The 23,073-nt window shown below is 34.8% G+C and overlaps 1 protein-coding gene and 1 long non-coding RNA gene across 2 annotated transcripts in view; one reads left to right on the top strand and one right to left on the bottom strand.

The window, feature by feature from the left end:
* LOC108360028 (uncharacterized) overlaps positions 1–23,073 on the bottom strand; it is a 165,562-nt gene that overhangs the window by 120,807 nt on the left and 21,682 nt on the right. The window lies entirely within an intron of this gene.
* Positions 10,754–12,002, top strand: LOC108360031 (uncharacterized). Its single transcript, XR_001847035.1, has 3 exons — positions 10,754–10,763; positions 10,826–11,401; positions 11,538–12,002. It is a non-coding gene; the product is annotated as an uncharacterized LOC108360031 (long non-coding RNA).

The raw sequence follows: 23,073 nt of genomic DNA, 5'->3' as shown, positions 1-23,073 counted from the left end.
CAATATAATTAACACAAGCTTTTCCGCGTGGTTGCCTTTCAATAAATAGAATAAAAAATATTCGTAAATAAATTCGATTTATTTTATAACTGACAACTAACTTACGCTTTTTGTTCTTTTCTCCATTTTGATTTTGACTCTTTATTACCGCCAACAACTTTATGTGTATACATATTTACAAGCTGTCAAAATTTTGCGTAGTCCCACGAGCTAGGTAAAAACTATGGCATTCGTATTCACAACGAGAAATCTCAAAATTTTTGTTTGGTCTTTCCAAATTTTCTCTTTTTTATCAGTTGGCAAAGGCCCTCAGTGGCAGCGCTCCGAGCGTTGAGATAGTAATTTCATTTGAATTAGTAGAAAAGCTCCATGTTGAAAACACTTTTTATTATGGCGAGAAAATTTTACATTTCTGTTGTGCCTATTCGTAACTTTTTACTGCTGGAAATTTTTGACAGTTGCTCTGGTGCAAAAGAAGTTAGCAATTAAAATCAGAAATTGTACAAAAAAGACTTGTCTTTACTGACATTTATTCTTCAAGAACTAAAAGCCATGCATTTATTAGACGCCTTAGTAATAAAATTAGAACAAACAAATTCTTCAAAACCGTCAGGCCGTCAGGTCATTCACCTCATAGTTAAAAAAAATTTACAATCTGTAGTACTTTTCTATCAATTCGCAAATGCCGTTTGCACAAAAAAGGTTATGAAATATATTTTATTTAAATCGTTATGAAATGAGTCATTTATGTATACCATTTTATGTGGAATTATTCAATAAATTTCGTTTTACACTATACTTTTTGAAACAATTTGGAGTTAATTATTTTTTGTTTCTTAAAAGCAACCCTGCGTGCTTGGAAGGCGTGTGTACCAATAATTTCATCCCTAGCATATTCATCCCCGAGGAAGGCAGTCGCCAAATTCACCGAAGGTTGTTTACTGGTTATATTGTGTTCGTTGCTGAAGTGACTCACAATACAGCAGTGGCAGCTGGCAGTACTGCTTAGTTTAGCCCAAATTCTAAATCCACTGCAACTGCCTTCATCGCAGCAAACTTCGCATGCAGAATTTGACATAAATAAAATGCAGCCAACAGCTGATTTTAAAAACTGTCACTGCCACTGCGCTATTGTATTTTGGCCTTAAGAATACTTGTGAGTTGTTACCGGTAAATAAAGCTCCTGGTAATTTTTAAACCCCTTTCGCATTCTGCGCATTGGTAAATTTTGTTACCATCTCATAAGCAGATAACAAAATATTGTCCCGTGAAGTATGCAACACCAGAATTTATACAAAACTTCATAGCTGAATTGCTGAATAGATTAAGCTGTTACCAAGGTGCTTAGAATTGCGGTTACAAGAACTGGTGTTATTATTTGGTAACAAAAGTTGCCGGTGTCAAAATGTTCGGTAACAAGCAGAATAGGCCTGTTAGTAGTCTGTTTTGATAAAAAAAGCAAGGCTAAAATAAAAAAAAAATACTGAAATCATTTTAACTGGGACCGTTCATAACTGATGAACATACATGCATATATGTGTGTATAAAACAATGGATGATATAATAGCTTTGATCCAATACTTTTCGTGCAAAATCCTGGAAAAAGGTCAAACAGCAAAATCACTCTCTGAAGTGAGAGTAAAAAGTGAGTAACAGCAACACGTACGGAACAAAAAAAGCATCGGGTAAAATCTTGCAGCTTCATTCTCTACACAACTCTCCAAAAATCGAATAAAAAATTAAATTAAATGAAATTAAATTAAATCAAGTTATCTTAAAAATTAAATAAAATTAAACTAACTAAAATAAAATCCTTAAACCCCTAAGCACAGAATACCTACAACTGAAACTATCAAAAAAATTCATAATTTTATTTTATTTCATTTCAATTTATTTAATGTTATTTTCCTTTGTTTAGTTTTATTTTATTATTATATATATTATTACATTTTTTTTATTTTATTGCGTAATGTTTATTTTCTTGATCTATTTTATTTTATTTTGAACATACATATGTGCATATGCAGTTTAACACGATCGCATACATGCATTCATAATATAATTATAGAAGCCTAAAAGTATACAACAAATCTTTTTATTTTCAAATTGTACTTTTCAAGGATTTATGTATAGACGAAATATCGCAAAACTCATAAACTTTGAAGCACTATATCTCAGGTTTAAAAGATATTTAGTTGAATTAAAAAGTATTGTCAAGGGGAAAAACTTAACCTTCAAAAAGAAATTATTCGTGATGAAACTACACAGCGAATTTAGCAAAAAATCGTGTTTTTTGCGCCTTTGGACACGATTATCTCAAAAACCTGAGCCAATGGAGAAAATCGGATGCCAGATTCAGGATCTGCGCACCTCTCGAATAATATACTCTAGTCCCAGGGTCTGAACTTTTTTTGAATTTTGTAGGCCTGTGTTATCGTACAGTGCTTATTTTTTGGACGCGAAATTGGTCGATCCTTCAACGGGTTTTGCTCAATAACACCAGGCTGAGGTTCAAATACCCAATCGGCTTAATCTCGCAAAATAATCTCTTGTGGCACTAATCTTAATTTATTAGTCTGGGGAGAGTCCTCGCCCTTCTGTAACCGGCAAGAGAAAACTGAAATAAGCAGATTCTCTGAAACGCATATTTATCGAGAGTTTAAAATACTTTACTGTTCCCTCAGTTCGCCCGCAAGGATTTTTTTTTAAGTTTTCCAGCACTTTAAAACCATACAAAACTGAAAATAAAGAAATGGAATTGTTCAAAATTGGTTAAAATGAGAATGCGTGTGTGAGATTCAGTTTTACATTTTAAAATTGCTTAATGTAAATTTTTAAAAATCATTCCGTGCAGATATGTACATCGAATGATTCTTAAATCTGAAATGTTTGTGCAAAGTTTCAGATCCAGAACCTTAATTTGAAAGTAAATTGTCTCTATACGATTATATATAANCTCAAGTAGCACACTGGTGTATAACTTGGTGTAAATTTGTGAATATTGGTGCAATTAATCAGATTTATACCGAAATTCGTAAATCTACACCAATTTATGCACCAGTGTGCTACTTGAGTATATTACACTCGTCCTTTTTTGGATTAAATATTCCCAAATTTTCTTTGAAAAATACACTATCAAACACTTTTCTGGAAGCGACAGGTTGCAACAGTTGTTCAGCTTCAATTTTATACGTATTATATAACTGACTCTGAGTATTAAAAACGGGCTCAAGGTATAATTTATTTGAAGAAGCTCTGCAGTAGTGGGAAGGAAGCTTTGGAAGAGAATCTAAAAACTGTTTAACAAAAGTTCTTTTTAGGGATAAATTTGGGTCTTTTGTTACAGGGAAGGGACGTTTACCCGCTGGAAGAATAGTCCAGGAACGAACTGTCCACTCTTTTAAACTCAAGGTATTCAAAAACATGTTCTTGCAAACTCTTAATCTATCATTATTAAGCCTCAAATGATAAGTAAGAGTGTTTGATCGCCTTGACTCGTTCTTTGCTNATACGATTATATATAAATACATATATCGTCGTCTGGGTAAAATATTGTCGTAAGCGCCATTTTGACGATTTTGAGTTATAGATGCAGTTATATTTTTTAAAATAAGATCTTTGGATTGGTGTTATCAGTTTGTCGATATCTCGCTTATTCTCCAAGATAGTCAGTAGTATTTTGTCGTATATCCAGGGTCAGTAGCGAGTTTTTCGTTTTTTGTTGTATGTGTAGACGGTTTTCCACATACGACTATTCTCCCATAGAAATTAACAATTTTTTCTTGTAATTAAAATAATGTCGTATGTGCAAAATTGCTTGACACATACGACAAAATTTTATTGTCGCTTGGTAGAATTTTTTCGTATGTGTTACAGGCTAACCTAATATTCACGCACGCCGCCAATTTACTGTCAAAAATTTCTCATGCACATACAACTTGTATGGGACCAACCGAAATTGAACGGCGTGCGTATGAAGCTAACTCAATTTCCAATTTTTGTTCTGCGTGACATTTTGATTTGACGTTTCGCTCAATGAAATCAAATGCAAACGCACGCAAGCCAATTTCGGGTGACGCAAAAAAACAAATTCGACGGCGTACGTACCAAAACGCAAGCCGCGAATATTAGGTTAGCCTGTAATGGTGAAATGCATTGATCGTAGTAATTTCAGTATCAGTCCTGATGTCGTCGCGTTCGGACGGTTCTCCTGCGCCGAGTGTATCGGAGGAAATTTATTCGTAAGTGTTATAGAAAACTCGTAACTGTAATATTGGAAAATATTTAATGACTTTACTTTTGTTATAGAATGCGTCATGAAATACTGGAATATGAAAGTTACAGCAATTTTTCACCAGACGACGAAGTAAATGATCCCAATTATGACCCAAAATCTAAATCGACACTAAAAACGTTCTATGAATCCGCCTACAAAATTGTTCCGCCAATTACTTCCAATACTGGTGAATTCTTGCAGCTACCGCCGAATTACAACAGCTCATGTAAGTATACATATGCTACCTACAAATTACTCTCTATTTTAAGTAATTATACTTTGTATCGAGCTTTAATATGCAAATTATTCCTTCAGCGTGCTCTGAGTCTCCTGTTGCGAGAAAACGAAAACGGGTGCCTGAATTGTGGAAGCAGAATGTAAGAAAAAGTCTTCGTGAACGTGGTCTGCCCTTTTCGAACAAAAGGGGCAATAAAACACCAGGTAGAACAATGGGGTCGACCTGCAGCAGTTCTTGTTTCTACACCTGCACTGTAAATATTTTTGAAGAGCAAAGGCGAACCATCCACTCACATTTTTGGACTCTAACTTCGGGTGAAAAAAAAATATTCTACGGAAATTTTGTGAAAAGGGAAACTGTCAAACGCAGAAGAACTTCGGAAGTAAAGGACAATCGTAAAAGGCAGGCATCCTTTCACTACTTCTTCAGCGTAGTCAACAAAACTTTTCAAGTCTGTAAAAATACTTTTTGAGCACTTTAGCAATCTCCGAGAGAACCATCTAGTACTTTTTTGCAAAATACAATGCAGTTAATACTGTCGAGGCCGGATCTAAAATTGATAAGCGTGGAAGACAACCCCCAGATGAAAATCAAATCACGGACGTAAAGAATCACATTTCAAGTTTTCCAACAATTGAATCACATTATTGTAGAGCTTCGACTCCAAGAAATTATTTAGAAGCGCATCTTTTCAAGTCTGTAAAAATACTTTTTGAGCACTTTAGCAATCTCCGAAAGAACCATCTATTACTTTTTTGCAAACTACAATGCAGTTAATACTGTCGAGGCCGGATCTAAAATTGATAAGCGTGGAAGACAACCCACAGATGAAAATCAAATCACGGACGTAAAGAATCACATTTCAAGTTTTCCAACAATTGAATCACATTACTGTAGAGCTTCGACTTCAAGAAATTATTTAGAAGCGCATACAAGCGCATCTTTTCAAGTCTGCAAAAATACTTTTTGAGCACTTTAGCAATCTCCGAAAGAACCATCTATTACTTTTTTGCAAAATACAATGCAGTTAATACTGTCGAGGCTGGATCTAAAATTGATAAGCGTGGAAGACAACCCACAGATGAAAATCAAATCATGTACGTAAAGAATCACATTTCAAGTTTTCCAACAATTGAATCACATTATTGTAGAGCTTCGACTTCAAGAAATTATTTAGAAGCGCATCTAAGCGCATCTTTTCAAGTCTGCAAAAATACTTTTTGAGCACTTTAGCAATCTCCGAAAGAACCATCTATTACTTTTTTGCAAAATACAATGCAGTTAATACTGTCGAGGCTGGATCTAAAATTGATAAGCGTGGAAGACAACCCACAGATGAAAATCAAATCATGTACGTAAAGAATCACATTTCAAGTTTTCCAACAATTGAATCACATTATTGTAGAGCTTCGACTTCAAGAAATTATTTAGAAGCGCATCTAAGTGTACAAAAAATTTATGATCTTTACAAAGCCGCCGTTAATAACCCAATGCTTCAATCTCTCTTTTTATATACCAAGAAAAGATATTTGCGATAAATGTCAACTGTATATGGTCAATGCGGCCAATTATTCTGAAGCTGAAGTACAGTTGCATGAAAAACACTTGGTAGAAAAAAGATTAACTACTGCCGAACGGGACGCTGACTTCCTGAGTATCGATACAAATGCTGCTGTTTTAATATATGACTTGGAAAACGTATTTACACTTCCAAAGATGTTCTCATCCAGCTTCTATTATAAAAGAAAGCTTAGCGTCTATAATTTTACTGGTATCCTGATTATACCCGGTCTGGAAAAGATTACATACCGTGCTTTGTGGAATGAGCCCTTAAGTAGAAGAAGTGGAAACGATATCGCCAGTGGATTAATAAAAATACTGAATTAAGTGGTTAGTGATCACCCCGAGCTAATCAAATTAACACTATGGAGTGATTCCTGCGTTCCTCAAAATCGTAATAAAATTACGTCAACTGGTATACTTCAGTTTATGCACGATCACCCACAAATCAAACAAATTTCGCAAAAATTTGGCGAGCCTGGACATTCTTCTTTACAGTAGCTTGATAGTGTGTTATGTATGCTTGTTCGAGATGGAAGTCGCGGCGGGGCAGGCATGCTGGTAGCCCGACTTGAGCTCGTCGGCCTATGGTGTGGTTACAGCCATCAACAAAACTTCCATGCCTGAAAACCATGGACATGAAGAGAAGAAGAGATAGAATGATAAGCGGTAGAAAACAGTCCGATCAGTTTATATAACCAGAACAGCCTTGGACCCCACTGTGGCTCCGTGCGCGAGAGTGGAGTCCCCTATCCTGACTTGGTCCGCCAGTCAAATAGTCACGTCAGCGTCGTCATCGATTTGTACTAGTCGCGGTAATGAACACCTCCCTAGCTCCGTTGCCCGAGGGCAACACCCACACCAACCGCAAGAACAACTACTGCCTCATATTGCTATCTGACATATCTCACCCGACAAATAAATAAATAAATACTAGAAACATAGCCTATTGTTTTCCTCCTTATTCCTTTATTAAATGATCAAAGAGGTTTACTTTATTCGAGTACTTAACCTACAACAGAATCCATTAGTTCAATATCCAAAACAAGTCTACTTGCCCCTACGTAGTGTTACTATCCTTATCACTATTATTAATACTACTACTGTATATATATATATATATACATATATGTATATTCTGTTTGTGTGTAACAGTTCACCCTAATACGATATCTCATACCACACAAGATACATCTGCGTTATACTTCACCCTAGCGATGTTTTTAAACCGAAAACCTGCTTAGCAAAACAAAACCCGATATAAATATGGACCTAGAGAGCTATCCTGCTCTTGCACGTACTAATGTATGTTATATATGCATATGTATATTTGCTTTCACTCACCTTTCCATTCCACCGATGTTGGTACCAGCACTGGCGACGAAAACTCTGGATTTACAACAATGGGCGTACATACATATATACATACTTAGAGTGGAAGTGACGGACACTCGCTACTTCCACTTGATCTCAATGGATCGACCGCGAATTAGTTCCGATTTAACTTCGCTACGGCTAAATACTACGCGTGTGTAGAAGTGTAAAAAAAAAAGTCTTTACTTAACTAAAGAAAGTGATCTGAATTCAAAAGTATTAATATGATATTAAGTTATTAGTGTTATGTTAAGTTATACTATTAAACGAGTGTCTTAGAAAGAGAGATTTAAGAGTAGCCTACCGATATCAATTCTTGCGAACAAAAAAAAAAAAATATAGATAAAAAAAGGTTTACATTGGAAGTGTTTAAATTCAATCAAGTTCAAAGTTCTCACAAAAAACCAAATAACACTAATTCCTCAAGTTTAAAAAGATAAAGATAACTAAAAATAAAAATAAAACCACAAAAGAAATTATAACAGTGCGGAAAGGTTGAAAACGGTATATAAACAAAATGTATCGGAATATGGTCCCCTTTGCTGCCTTCGTCGCCCGTCGATGCACCTGGTCGCCCACCATAAGGTCCAGGTAGACCTTCGGTTTGCCCCAGCCACGTGGAGCTCCAATCACACCAGGCCCAATTGGTTCAGCTGGCACCACCACCAGGTGAGTAACTCGTTGAATTGTCTTTCCTAGCGAGTCGGTTCTCGTTGATTTCGCCTATCTTCTCCCAACTGCCTTCCATCGCGGTTTCGATGCGCTCTGAGCCTGTCGCTCAGCGCGGATATATATCTGTCCTTTGCGCACTAAGTTTTTGTTCTGGTTCAACTTCCACCCTTATATACCTCATATATGTACACGTACGCCTATGGCGTTACGTCGATAAGTGTGCTGTATCCTCACGTTCTATCGCCAGTGGGCCTTTGGCCGCGGAAACCTCACGCTAGCTCCGCTACCCGCCAGTAATACCAGCAACCGAATTTCACCTCTATGCTACTTGGTTTGCCTCATCTTGACTATATACAAATGCACATACATATATACACGTGTACATACCCACTAGAACTTGAACAATAAAAGTATCCTCCGGGATACATGATTTCGGAGGTATAAGCGAGATTTGTTGGTTTTGTACTCCGTTATTACTCGCTTAGGAGCAAAAATCGATGTCTCCTAAGCGAGCAATCCAGGAGTATTCTTTTTAATTGATAGGAGATACGCACCTTCTTCAACATAATTTTGTGTTTTTGGAAAATGTATGAAGAAAGCAAAACAGATAACTGATGTGTACATTCATACTTATATACATATGTATTTCTTATTGAAAAATTTAAATCAGGAAACAATGAAATTAATTGGAGAGCAAATCTTTAGAGCCGCTGGTATGTATGATAGCATTTGTTTAAACTTATAAATGATTGTATTAGTTAACTCAAAATATATTTCAGATTACGGGGCCAGCAATTAAGGCGTCTACGTTCTAGCGTTGCAATCTTGCCCCGCCCAGAAAACTTACTGGGTACAGCCGGAAATTTTTCAAGGCGTGAATAGTTTGGGCCACTCCCGGGTGAATACAAGTTAAATAACTTTTCCAGGAAATCATCCTCGCCACACTTATCTTGTGGATTGTATAAAAGTATATATGTATGTATGTATAATGTTTGAGTTTGTCATTACTGTTCGATATCCGTTTTCTAATTTTAGTTAATATTGTAATAATAATTATTTATGTTTTTTTCTGTTTTTGTAATAATCAGCTTAAATCTTGTATTTATGTGCATAAGTATGTATATATGTATATGATTAAAAAATTAAATAAATGAATTGCGTAAAAAGCAAAATCTTTTTAGCTTATGTAAAATGCTCGTTATGGAGCAATGTGGGAGTAGTCTTCCATTACTCCATGAGGAGGAATTCGGGAGTATAGAGACGTTCTTTTATTACTCGTACAGGAGCCTTCCGGGATGACTCTTATGGGAGTACTCCCTTACTACTCGTTAGGGAGGAATGTGGGATGTTTTCTATGTGCACTCTCTTGTTGTCTTTTTGGGTGGTTTCTGGGAGGTAACTAAGGGAGTCCTCCTGTATTGCTCCATTAGGAGGTTTGTGGGATGATAATTCTGTGTGTGCTCCCCGATTGCTTGTTTAGGAGGTAAAAGGGATTACTCCCCCTCCTAGGACATCCAATGTTAAAGGGAGTATACAAAATTACATGCTTATACACAGAAGCATAGGGAGCAATGGGGAGTATTCGTATACTCCCAGGGGAGTACTCACCGAGCAATCGTACGATGCTCCCAAGTTCTACTGGGTAAGTTCGCCGCTACGATCTACCTACACGGACACATACATACATACATCTGTGAATGTTTGATGAAACGACTTATCTCGATTTATGTCTCTTTCAAAATAACCTTTAAACACCTCACCAACTAACGATTCATACGCGTGGTTTAAAATGCCCCTTCCCACGAGGCCTTATACACCCTTTTTTTCTTTTTAGAAGTTTATGACCTCTCAACCCATTCTAAAGTCCCTTAAGTCGCTCTTGTCAAAATCTCACAGTGTGCATGCATGCATCCCTTTGTACATGTGTTACATTTGCTGGCGATTATGTACATATGTGCTCACGTATATTGTTATGATAAAAGTTTAACATTTGCTCCATACCTTTCTGATGGCGGGGATGCTGGTTTGGGCTAGAAAATCCTCGACCGCTATTAATACCACAGTATACCAGTAGAAAAGGTTTTTGTTTTTGTAGCTGTTTCGTGGTGAAAGTCCTTTATGGGGACCAAATTTCCCCACAAGAAATTGAGCGCATGGTTTCTTTTGCGTCCCAAAAGAATGAATATTAGAAAACATTTAAAAAAATCTAAGGTAATACAATTATATGCAACTAAAAATAATCACAATAATTTGCACTTATGAGTTAATGTGATAATCATGTGTAAAAATCTTTTCAACTATTATTTTTCACAAAATAATTTGGCGGATCAGTTTGCTCTGAACGCTTCTGTTGTTTACCAAGAAAATGCAGCCCTGTTGGTTTTTATTTCTGTATCGCATCGCGGTGAGTTTCTATTTCTTGGTAATTCGGTTTGTGAAATGGTAAACAAATTATTGAAATTTATTTATTTGATGTGTATAAGATTTCATTAATGCAATTTTTTGTATTTTCAGACTATTAATTACAAGCACAGCATCATCAACGGTGATTGCAAAAACTACTGCAATCCCTGCGGGTTTTCCTCTTGGTAAATGCGTTCAGGTCGTGATCAAGGGTGGTCTCAGAAATCGGACGGGAATAAGGTTAGTCATTTTAAATTTTATATCGTTGTTCGTCGACATTATATGACATGTCATCATTGCAGGCTATTGTTGTAGAACAAAACGCCGCAACCACTGCTGTGGTAAATATGTTCCAGCAGAACTGCCCACCGCCGTCGGTGTAATGATTTCGATAGCTGAACAAACGCCATCTCCTGGGCATTCCCACAGCTTGCCGACACTAGCTATTATATCACGTGTGAATGCAACTGCGGCTTAATTTGGTTATTAACAGTGCAGTCGTACCATGTCATTGGCAAAAACACTAAGGGCTGCTGCCACATATAGGTTGTAAAGTTTTTGGTATCGATGAACATACTCGAAGAAGACGATGGCCGAAAACATATGATGAAACATCTTCTGGCATGCCTTTGACAATCGTTAAGTCAGACGGAGGCTTCACATACGATATTTCACACATGGCTGGAATTCGTTAGCGGACAGAGCACACATTTACAAAATATTTATCGTTCAGCAGAACGTGCATGCATATTCGATTCCGATTTTATGGGTCGACTACGGAGGACAACCGAACTTCAGTTGGTTGGCCAGTGGCTGAAATGGTATTACCGATGGCAACTAGCAACTGAAAGCTGGCAACTAAGTTGCTATATTGGCAAGTGCGTTTTTGTGGCTGCCGGGAATTTTTGATTGAGATACTTTATTTCTTTTTTCAACTTTTTTTTAAATTGTACCACCTTGAACTTTATGAAACTTAATTATTGCTATTCATAATAAAAAACATTTTCATTTCAGTGGCGCTGTCCATCGGCAACCCAACTGAGGTTCCGTTCCCATCCATAATCGATCCATAAGTCATAATCGCACGAACTAATCAAGGCTATCATAGAATCCATCGTAGTCCGATTTTTCGTGAAATCTACGAAAATGCTATTAAGGTCGAATAGCTACGAACGCAGCGCTTGCTTTGAATACACATATTCATAGCAGTTCAGATTCAGTGATCGCTTTTTCGTAGATTTTAAGAAAAATTGGACTACGATGGATTCCGCCACCAATATGTTTTCTCCTTTGACAAGATGTTGGAGAATCGCGGCAGCACAGCCGTATACCTACTCTATGCTCTTACGCGCATATGCTAAATTTCTCGCACCTAGCTAAAGTGCTTGACAAAGGCAGAAGGCATATCTTCAACATTATAACTTAAAGTAAAAAAGTTTAAGGCATGCAATAAAAGAATCAACAGAACCAAAAAATGTTCTCAAAACTATTAAACATAAAAAATTACACGAATAAAACTCATAATTTAAAATAAAATATCGCAATTGTTTTTTATATGTACATACATATTTACAAAATGAATCTTAAAGTACCCACAGTAAGTCCTAAACATATAAATGACTAATAAGAAAAATAATAAATAACAGTAATATGAAAAAGTATGTCGAGAAATCTCTAAATAGTAGCGAAACTGTATCTCAATAATAACAAATAATTTTAAGCAAAAAATACAACCGACTTCAATGCGCATTCAGGTCGTTCTGGTTACGTAGATCCGACTGTCTTCCTTTTTTTAAAATCGTTAAAAAAAAAATTATTACGTATTCTACAGAAAAAAATCAAGATACATATTTAAGGATTTTAAGTAAAAATAAATAAAGGAAAACTTGTTCGTGATATCTTGAGCAAGGTGTATTCATGGTACAAAAATCTGAAGGTAAAACCGTTGAAAGGCAGCCTGAACATTTTTAAAGTTTGCTAACATTACAAAAATGTTTTCAAATTTCCAATCTCACAAATACATTCTCATTATCAGTCTCAAATAAATGAAAATTTCAATATTTTCATCTATTTGTTTTTTGTTTTACCTTTAATTGGCATTTGAGTTGCTCTCAAAATTTCAATTTTATAAAATAGACAAACTACAAAAAGTAAATGATGGCCGACGAATTGTGCGGTTTTTATTTTAAATATTTGTATCATGGGTGTATTAAACAACAATGCTTTTTCTTAAAATTTCAGACCTTTCACTCAATTTTTTCAAATAAATTTAAGTGAAAGGTATGAAAATCTGAGAAAAAGTAATTGCTTAGTTTTTATGCATACGGCCCAAGGTGTTATTGACAACTCAGTGCGGCTCTCTTTTAAGATACTATTATGTAAAAAAATATAAACAAACGATTCAAAATTCGTAAAAATTTTTTTCAATTTGACTTTATAGGATGGTTCTTCTGAGAGCAATGTCAAATTCAATCACACTTTGTTAAATACATTTTGATCTCTACCAAATAATGTACTTCCTCTGTAAATATTTTATGAAGTGTTCCAAAATTCGCTCCGAGTGCGCTCACTGTTGATCATTTGATTTAAATAGTTTGTCAAATAATTAATACTATAGTTTGATCGGAGTTAATATATTCTTTAGTAGATAATTATATTATATTAAAACATAAGCTTATGAGAAACTATTTAGTCTTAACATGCATATTTTATATCGTGTTCCAAATTCGCTCCGAGTGCGTTCACTGTTGATCTTTTGATTCAAATATTGTTTGTAAAGCATTCAGTAGTGAAGTTTGATCGGAGTTTATATATTAATAAGTAATTAATCATATTAAATTGAAATATAAACGTATAATACGGTATAAAGTTAGAAATTATTTAGTGTTAATATGCATAATTCGCTCCGTGTTCCAAAATTCGCCCCGAGTGCGTTCACTATTGATCATTTGATTTAAATAATTGTCTCTCAAGCATTCAGTACTATAGTTTGATAGGAATTATATATTCTTAAGTAATTGATCACATTTTATTAAAATATAAACGTTTAATAGGGTAGAAAGTTATAAATAATTTAATGTTAATATGCATAATTCGCTCAGTGTTCCAAAATTCGCTCCGAGTGAGTTCACTATTGATCATTTGATTAAAATAATTGTTTCTCAAGCATTCAGTGTTATAGTTTGATCGAAAATTATATATTCTTAAGTAATTGATCACATTTTATTAAAATATAAACGTTTAATAGGGTAGAAATTGTGAAATTATTTAGCTTTAGCATGTATAGTCGGCCAGAGACAATTGCAGAAAACTGCAACTACTCGTGAAAACTTACAATAAAAGCAATGTAGATGAAAGTACTAAATATTATTATTATTAAAATTAGATCCATATATAAAATATTTTACATAATTTATTTGAAGTAAGTCGGGATATATTTTTACATATAAGATAGTTTCCATTTAACTCATAAAGTACATATTTCACTACAAATATTTTTAAGATCACTTCGAATTGCAAAAATAGCGCTAATTAGTTGTATTGAAGTATAAAACATTTTATGACGCCCATGTTTACTTATAAAGCGCATAACAATATTTCTCTCGCCATTTATCCGATGTTAAAATTTTTCACCACATTATTTTGCTGCACAGCACCCTGATATATATAGATATAGAGTATTTATACTGTGATTAATACCGCAGCAAGCCACGATCACCGGTAAATATCTATATATATACTCTATATATATATATATATATATATATATAATACACGCAAACTTTTTCAATAAGTAATGGTATATAAAAACAATGAACTCTGGAAAAAAGCTAATATTTTATCCAACCAAGAACCTTTTTGTATAAAAGGGGAAATATACGACACCAGCTTGCTGGCTCCATCAAGTGATTGTACTATCAGGCTCGAAGCATATAACTTACCAGCATGCTGGTACAATATTTATTTGTTTACAAATGAGGTCGAGGAAAGCTCGAAATGATTAGAGCCGAAATTTCATAATTTTTCTATCATTTTGTTAAACATTTAAACATTTTTTTTTGTTTTTTTAATTCACAACTGCAGTATCGTGAAGTTAATCTTCCACAAACACGGCTTTGACTCATATAGTGCAAGAAATTTCCGCCAAAATACTTTTTACTTAGAAAATTTAGCTAATTTCACCACATAAAATTTTCAAATAGTTTTTGAAGTCGCACCAGCAGCTGGTACAATCACACCACAAGAACATACACGGTCAATCGACTTGATGGGCCATTTAACAAATTAAGCATATTAAGGGCCGTAAACTTATCTATTTTAAACTATATTTAAATCGTTAATAGATAAGTTAACAGCCCTAACACTTTTACAGTATGTATGTATAAAAATTCATCTCTTACATAAATAAATCAAAATGAGATCAAATTAAGCATATACTACTTTTTCATGCCAAGTATGAATAAATCATCCGAAGGGCTAAAAAAAGGGCTAGGGGCAATTTTAAATTTATGTGGCCAAAAAAAATATGTGGTAGCTAAATCTAGCCACCAAAGGACTCAAACGGCAACACTGCTGCCAACATGCTCTTGGCGCCAGCAGAGAGTAAAGCAACCACAGTATAGACAGTAACCAACCCTTTTGGGTTGTTGTTGTAGTAGTCGTTGTTGTTGTAGTTATATTCACTCCTGAGGAAGGCACGGGGTTGTGTGCAAATAGCCTTCCTCAGACTTTTTCTTAGATTTCAGGGTTGTGTGCTGTATTATTATTAGATAAATAAATTTAAGTATTTGTCAAATCGTGATTTTATTAAAAGAAAATTATAAATGGTGTTGAAAAACCAAACAAACGCTCGTGCGAAAGCTCTATTTTTGTGTATTGTTAAAATATATATACATGGCGTACTTATTCTTTTGTGGACTTTATGTTACTTGAGAATTTAGACAACGTGCGAGCTGCCAGGTTCTGTTATCAATATAATTAACACAAGCTTTTCCGAGTGGTTGCCTTTCAATAAAAAGAATAAACAAATATTCGCAAATAAATTGGATTTATTTTATAACTGACAACTAACCTACGCTTTTTGTTCTTTTCTCCATTTTAATTTTGACTCCTTATTACCGCCAACAACTTTATGTGTATACATATTTACAAGCTGTCAAAATTTTGCGTAGTCCCACGAGCTAGGTAAAAACTATGGCATTCGTATTCACAACGAGAAATCTCAAAATTTTTGTTTGGTCTTTCCAAATTTTCTCTTTTTAATCAGTTGGCAAAGGCCCTCAGTGGCAGCGCTCCGAGCGTTGAGATAGTAATTTCATGTCAATTAGTAGAAAAGTTCCATGTTGAAAAAACTTTTTATTATGGCGAGAAAATTTTACATTTCTGCTGTGCCAATTCGTAACTTTTTACTGTTGGAAATTTTTGACAGTTGCTCTGGTTCAAAAGAAGTTGAACAATTAAAATCAGAAATTATACAAAAAATACTTGTCTTTACTGACATTTATTCTTCTAGAACTAAAAGCCATGCATTTATTAGACGCCTTAGTAATAAAATCAAACCATCAGGCCGGGTTGAAAATTTTCATTCACCTCATAGTTAACAAAAATTTACAATCCGTAGTACTTTTCTATCAATTCGCAAATGCGTTTAATTTAAATCGTTTAGAAAATGCGTCATTTATGTATACCATTTTATGTGGAATTATTCAGTAAATTTCGTTTTACACTATACTTTTTGAAACTATTTGGAGTTAATTTTATTTTGTTTCTTAAAAGCAACCCTGCGTGCTTGGAAGGCGTGTGTACCAATAATTTCATCCCTAGCATATTCATCCCCGAGGTAGGCAGTCGCCAAATTCACCGAAGGTTGTTTATTGGTTATATTGTGAAAGCAACTCAGTAGAAATCGGTTGTATGCATTCTTGATGGATGCTTGCTATATGAGTGAATTAGTGTGAACAATTCATGCGTAGTCATGAATTTCCACGAATAAATTCAAATTCTAGCGAATTGCAAGCGAATGTACGTTGTCGTTGTTTTAAGTACATTTCTTGATAAATTTGAAGTGGAATTTTTGTAATATTTTCAGTCTTGTACAAAAATTTTAGTGAACGGACGTGTTGTGCGATACTATTATCAGCACAAACGGGCTTTTACAAGATATGCATTTGCATATGTAAGTGCTACTTGTTTGTATGTCCCCGTATATTGAAATGTATCAGAAAAGTAGCATTTACATATGGGGATTTTGTAAGAATGCTTTAATACTGTTCCATTAATGCATTTTTGTATGTTTGAAACATTAATACAGCCATACGCATACAATAGTAGTACAAATGTATGATTAAGGTACGCATACGCTCTGAGAAACCACGCGTCCCAGTAGAAATCGGTTGTATGCATTCTTGAAGAATGCTTGCTATATGAGTGAATTAGTGTGAACAACTCATGCGTAGTCATGAATTTCCACTAATAAATTCAAATTCTATCGAATTGCACGTTGTCGTTATTTTAAGTACATTTCTTGATAAATTTGAAGTGGAATTTTTGTAATATTTTCAGTCTTATACAAAAATTTTAGTGAACGGACGTGTTGTGCGATACTATTTTCAGCACAAACGGGCTTTTACAAGATATGCATTTGCATATGTAAATGCTACTTGTTTGTATGTCCCCGTATATTAAAATGTATCAGAAAAGTAGCATTTACATATGGGGATCTTGTAAGAATGCTTTAATAATGTTCCAGTAATGCGTTTTTGCATGTTTGAAACATTAATACAGCCATATGCATACAGCAGTAGTACAAGCGTATGATTAAGGTACGCATACGCTCTGAGAAACCACGCGTGTTAGATGGAAATGAAGGTTCATTTATACTGGCATGTATACACAGCAGCAAGCACATGCCAGCAACAGCGATGTCGTATACATAAAATTTCTACTGGGGTGTTAAATGGAAATGATGGTTCATTTATACTGGCATGTATACACAGCAGCAAGCTCATGCCAGCAACAGCGATGTTGTATGCTTAAGATTTCTACTGGGAATTGAATGGTAGACGCGCTATAAATACATACATACATACGAGACGATAAATTACCCTTTAAAGCCATGTTTGCAGCTCTCAAGAAAACGGCAAAGAAAAAATTGCCATTATTTCGCGTGTGTGTACAAGGAATTTTGACATTTTTGATACCCCACAGCCTGTTGCCTCACTCTTTCCTCAAGAAACAATGGAACGGGCATATATTTCTGTTGCAAACCTGGGTTGTCTTGTGCTCTTTTTTCACAAAAAAACTTTACAAAACCGTAGTAGAAAGCGTACTAAATTTCTTAAGAACTGCGTACTACCTTAAGGAAATTTGACTCAAGAAAATTTCTTAGCCATTTCTTGTACGTAATTTTATATGGAGTTTTTGCTTTTCTTGAGAGCTGCATACAGGCCTTAAAGCAGATGTGGGCAGCTTCGACAGATAATTTTTGTAGTGTGCGTGCAATTGATGTCACTGTCTGCATGCGAACAAGTCGTGCGGTTGAATGAAGTTTTCGCTGCCTTCTAAAGCAGAGCGTGTATGTATACGCGAATATGCCCGCCGGGCAGGCGCCGCCCCCAGCAAGACCTTGGGAACGGTGCACATTAGTGCGATACGATATGCGATGCGATATGCGATACGATACGCGATGCGATATGAAATGCGCGCAGTGCACATTAGAGCGATGCGACATGCGATGCGACACGCGATACCATTTTGTGTTAGCTACACAAACATTTGAGTCCTTATAAGCTTGTAAATGAGTTGCTTCTCACCCGAGTTTAGACCTTTCGAATGATGGGTCTATGATTATATCTACAAACTTTTAAAAAATTTAAGAGAAAAGTATGTTTAATATCGAGTAAAACTGATGTTTATTTTTACAAAGTCGGCTAAAATTTAAATGAGATATTCAAATTTTCATGACAAATTATTTCAGAATATTGCGTTCTCTACAAGGAGAAATCGGTGAAAGCTGAATTAAAAAAAAAGTAAAGCAAAAATTTTTGGGTTATATAGCCAAAAATATTATTTTTCTCATGAAAGGTTGAATAACTTAGTCGGATTTCCCCCGATTTTTAAAGTAAAAATCACTATATATCAAATGTTATTATTGCATCAATTCAGGAGTAGTATAGTTGCTTTACAAAATAGTGCGTGAAAACTTTGCCAAATTTGAAAAAAGACGAAAAAATTAATACAAAAAATACATACAGATCTCTTAAGTTTTCTAAAGTTCATATACATATATCATTCGAAAGGTCTNTTTACACTGAAAATACACACGAGATCTGTGTTTCTAAAAGTTTATATACATATATCATTCGAAAGGTCTAAACTCGGGTTATAGTCAACTGAGTTACAAGCTTATAAGTGCGTAAAACCGGGTTTTTAACAGTAAATCAAGATTGTGTGGGTGTTTGACAAAAATTCGTATCTCGATTCTTACTTCTCTCGGCAAAATCTACCTGAAAAATAACATGACTTACCAGGTATTTTTACTTCATTATTTTTTGTAGCATTGTGTAGTAGAGCACACAAATTTGTACTTTCTCTCTAATTTAAAAACTCCTTAAATATAATAAAATAACACTCAAGAAAAAAAACATATAAAAATATAACGAATAATCAAAAATAATTACCTACATACATAAGTCATTTTTAAGTATTTGTTATTATATCTGATATCTTCTTTTATTGGTAAATGAGATGATTATTTCTTAACTGTTTCTAATTACCCTGATTACTTATTATTTACGTATTTGAAACAAAATAGTTAATCATTAACATTTAAACATACATCAAATCTTGTTTGCTATTCAAAATCAAAAATTGGATTCTTTAAATTTCTTTTTAAAGATGTGAAAACAAAGGCAAATTAACCATCACAAAAAATATTCTTTTGTGCATTCACCTGTGTCCTTGACCTCATACTATATTTCTCCATGCCAAACTAGTCATGTCTATTGTACAGTCGGTTTTTTGTCTGTATAGTTTCATAAACATGTTTTTTTTTATAAATTCGACAAAAAAAAATTGAGGAAGATGCTTCCGCCTGTGCATGCTTATTGCAAAAAATACAGCGCAATGCTAATCTCACTTGGTTCAGAAAACCGTGTCGCAGGTGCGATACGCATGCAATATTATATCGCAGCGGTGTCGCACGTGCGATACGCATGCGATATTATATCGCATCGGTGTCGCTGTCGTGCAAGTGTGCAAAGTTTTCATCGCTTCCAACCACGTACTCAGCATGTCGATGTCGCATCCATATGGTATCGCATATCGTATCGCACTAATGTGCACCGTGCCTAACAGTAGCTACACACGACGAGCATATCCGCGCACATGCTCGTCGTTTGTAGGGCGGTTTGCGCGCATGCTCGCCAAAAATCAAAAAATTTTGATTTTCAGCGAGCATGCTAGGCATTCTCCAATACAGGCTGACTTCCAAAACGTATCAATACAATGTTTGGAAACTTTTATACTGCGGTTTGTACATGCAGAGTTGCGACACATTGCAACCTTATACATTGCATATTTTAAATATTCAATTTAGCAATGAACAATTTTTCTGAATTTTCCATTTTTAAAACACCAATGGTAACCAAAAACAAACGAAGCAGCAACTTTGTGATGCGCTGATTGCTCTACCGATGCGTTTCGATAACTTTTCGAATGCGTTTTGGAAAAGCATACATTGTCAACGTTTTGTAGTTCGGCGTTATGGGACATTATAGTTTGTTTGTACGTATGCAAAGCAATTGACGTTTTGGAAGTCAGCCATACTTACAAAATTGTCAATAAAATCCAACACATTAGCATATTAGCCATATCCATATGCCATTCTTTGCGTTATATAACACGTTATTAATCGCATAATAATATTTGATTGAAAAGAGACAACTACATATAGGATAATATAATAGCGAATACCATGTAAAAGAAAGAAAAAACTGCTCACACGTGAAACGATTATGCGTTAGATTTCTCCAGGAGCCCTATGTAAAATGATGGAACGTTTTTGAATTTCTCACACAAAAAGTTTGTAGTACTAGGCGTATATAACGCATTAGTTAACAGATAGGGTTCTTACTAGGCCAGGTCTGCTTTACAGCTTGATGTCACTGTGTGCGTGCGAACAAGCGGTGCGGTTGAATGAAGCTTTCGCTGCCTTCTAAAGCAGAGCGTGTATGTATACGCGAATATGCCCGCCGGGCAGGTGCCGCCCAGGTCTGCTTTACAACATTCGTCATGCTTTCCGCAACAAGTCAAATGGCTTTCAGCAACAAGTCAAACGACTTCTGCCACAAATGAACTGCGGCGTCTTGCTTCNCTTTACAGCATTCGTCGTGCTTTAGGCAACAAGTCAAATGGCTTTCAAAAAATCGGTAATCGCTTTTAGTGGTAACGTGTTCTAGAAAGCATACACTCTAAAAAATTTTTGTTTAAATTTGCGCATATTAAGATAGGTAACCAGTTTCCTCTCTTAATGAATGCAAATTTAAACACTGCTAGCTTACTTTTACTCATCATATGTGTGGCGTAGAACAAATTTCAAATTTGTTTTTTGAGTTTTAAACATTTATTGTTCACATTTTCACAGTTTACACATAAAATGTTTAAAATTTCCTCTAAAAAATGTTCGTTTAAATTTACGCATATAAAGAGAGGTAACCAGTTTCCTCTCCTAGAGTGTGCAAAATTAAACAATGTCTGTTTACTTTTACATATCAAATTTGTCACGTAGCGCACACAAGGGNATTTTAAACATTTCATGTGTATATTTTAAACAACTCATGCTCAAAATCAAATCTTGAACATCTTGTGCGTATACTTGAACAGATTCTGGTTGAAAAATAAACACTTTTCAGTAGTAGTTTTACATGCACTTTTTAGAGTGTAGCGTTATAATGCCTTCAAATTTGTTCGCTTCTTTTAGGCATTACCGGTAACGCAAAGTATAGTGTCCTACAATATTTCATTTTTAATTCGCTTCTTTGCTTCATTTCGGGAAATGCAAAGTAGAATGTCCTACAATATTTTATTTGTTTCGCTTCTTTGCTTCATTTCAGGGAATGCAAAGTAGAATGTCCTACAATATTTTTTTTATTTCGCTTCTTTGCTTCATTTCGGGGAATGCGAACTAGAATGCTGCATCGTAGTCAGCTGAAAAATTGAATAGATATCAAAAAATTATTTTTCTACCGTTACTTTCAGTGGAAATTTGTCTCGCATAAAAATCATGTTTTGCTTTGTTCAATTTGCAGCAAGAGTGAGGAAGTACAATTTTAGTTTAATTAAATATGCATGAATGTACATACCGATGTTTAAGTAAAATCTAAATACCTAAATACATACATATGTATGTACAAAAACTGATTGATAAAAAATTTCATTAATTTTAATCTTTTAAGACATTTTCTGATTTCAATTTAATATAAATAAGTATGTACTTATCTAGGCTTCTACATTAGTTTCTCTGTAAGGCATTCTTTGTTCGCTTCTCTGGATTCTGTTTATCCATGCGTTCTCCCTTCGTTTGAAGGTAATGCTGCATGTTAAAATAAGGCCTGCTTGAAGCGAAAGGGTAAGCGATTCCCATTGCCTAGCTCGTTTCCACTTTCGTTTCTGTGGTAATCGTGTTTTTGCTGGGAAGTCATGAACAACATGGCAACAACTCAAACGACTTCTGCAACAAATGAACTGCAGCGTTTTGCTTCGCCAACCGTCCCAATGAGCTCTCATGCTTTCGGCAACCGTTCAAATGCCGCGTTTGCTAGTTTCGTGAACGAGCATTCGGAATACTGTTTTGACAAAGTCAATATCAGTATGAGCTGTTATAAGTATCGTTCACTTGTGGTGGCTGTTAGAGCTGGGATACTATCGATAGTACCGCCACTCGATAGTTTTCGAAACGATAGTTGAAAACATCGATAATATCAATAGCACTATCGTCGTGAGAGGTATTGAATTGAAATGCTAAATTGCTTGAAAATTAAATAATTAATACATTTATAAATTATTTTGTAAATTAAAGAGCTTATATATATTTGTTTTAGTAGTGCATCAAAAAGAACTTCTTATAATAATAAAAAAAAAACTTATTAATTTATCCGTCTGAATTATATATACATATGTTTTTCCCTTTTGAAAGGCAAAGAAGTGAAATTGGCTATTATAATACACCAACAAAACAAAAGATATTCGTTTGAGTTGACAACTCATACTTATAAAAGTTCAACTGAGATCAAATACGGAGTCGCATAACAAAATCCGGACAAAGGAAACTATTAACATTTTATCATATTATAAGGAAACGAATAAAGTACTGGTCAAAATAATAGCACCACAAATTTTTGCAGTTTTGACTATTTATTTGTTTTTAATATTTTTATTGAGCTTTGTACCACGATTGTTTATTAGGAAAAATTGAAAAAGCAACAAAGTCTAAGCGGTAGAAGTTATAGCACTATTTCGGAGATCACCACATCTCCTCATCAGACTTCTTTTT

The sequence above is a fragment of the Rhagoletis zephyria genome, unplaced genomic scaffold (genome assembly GCF_001687245.7).
Source record: "Rhagoletis zephyria isolate East Lansing unplaced genomic scaffold, Rhagoletis_zephyria_1.1 Rzeph_scaffold_00505, whole genome shotgun sequence".
Lineage (NCBI taxonomy): Eukaryota > Metazoa > Arthropoda > Insecta > Diptera > Tephritidae > Rhagoletis > Rhagoletis zephyria.
The sequence above is the reverse complement of the archived record's forward strand: the minus strand, read 5'-3'. Positions and strand labels throughout refer to the sequence as shown.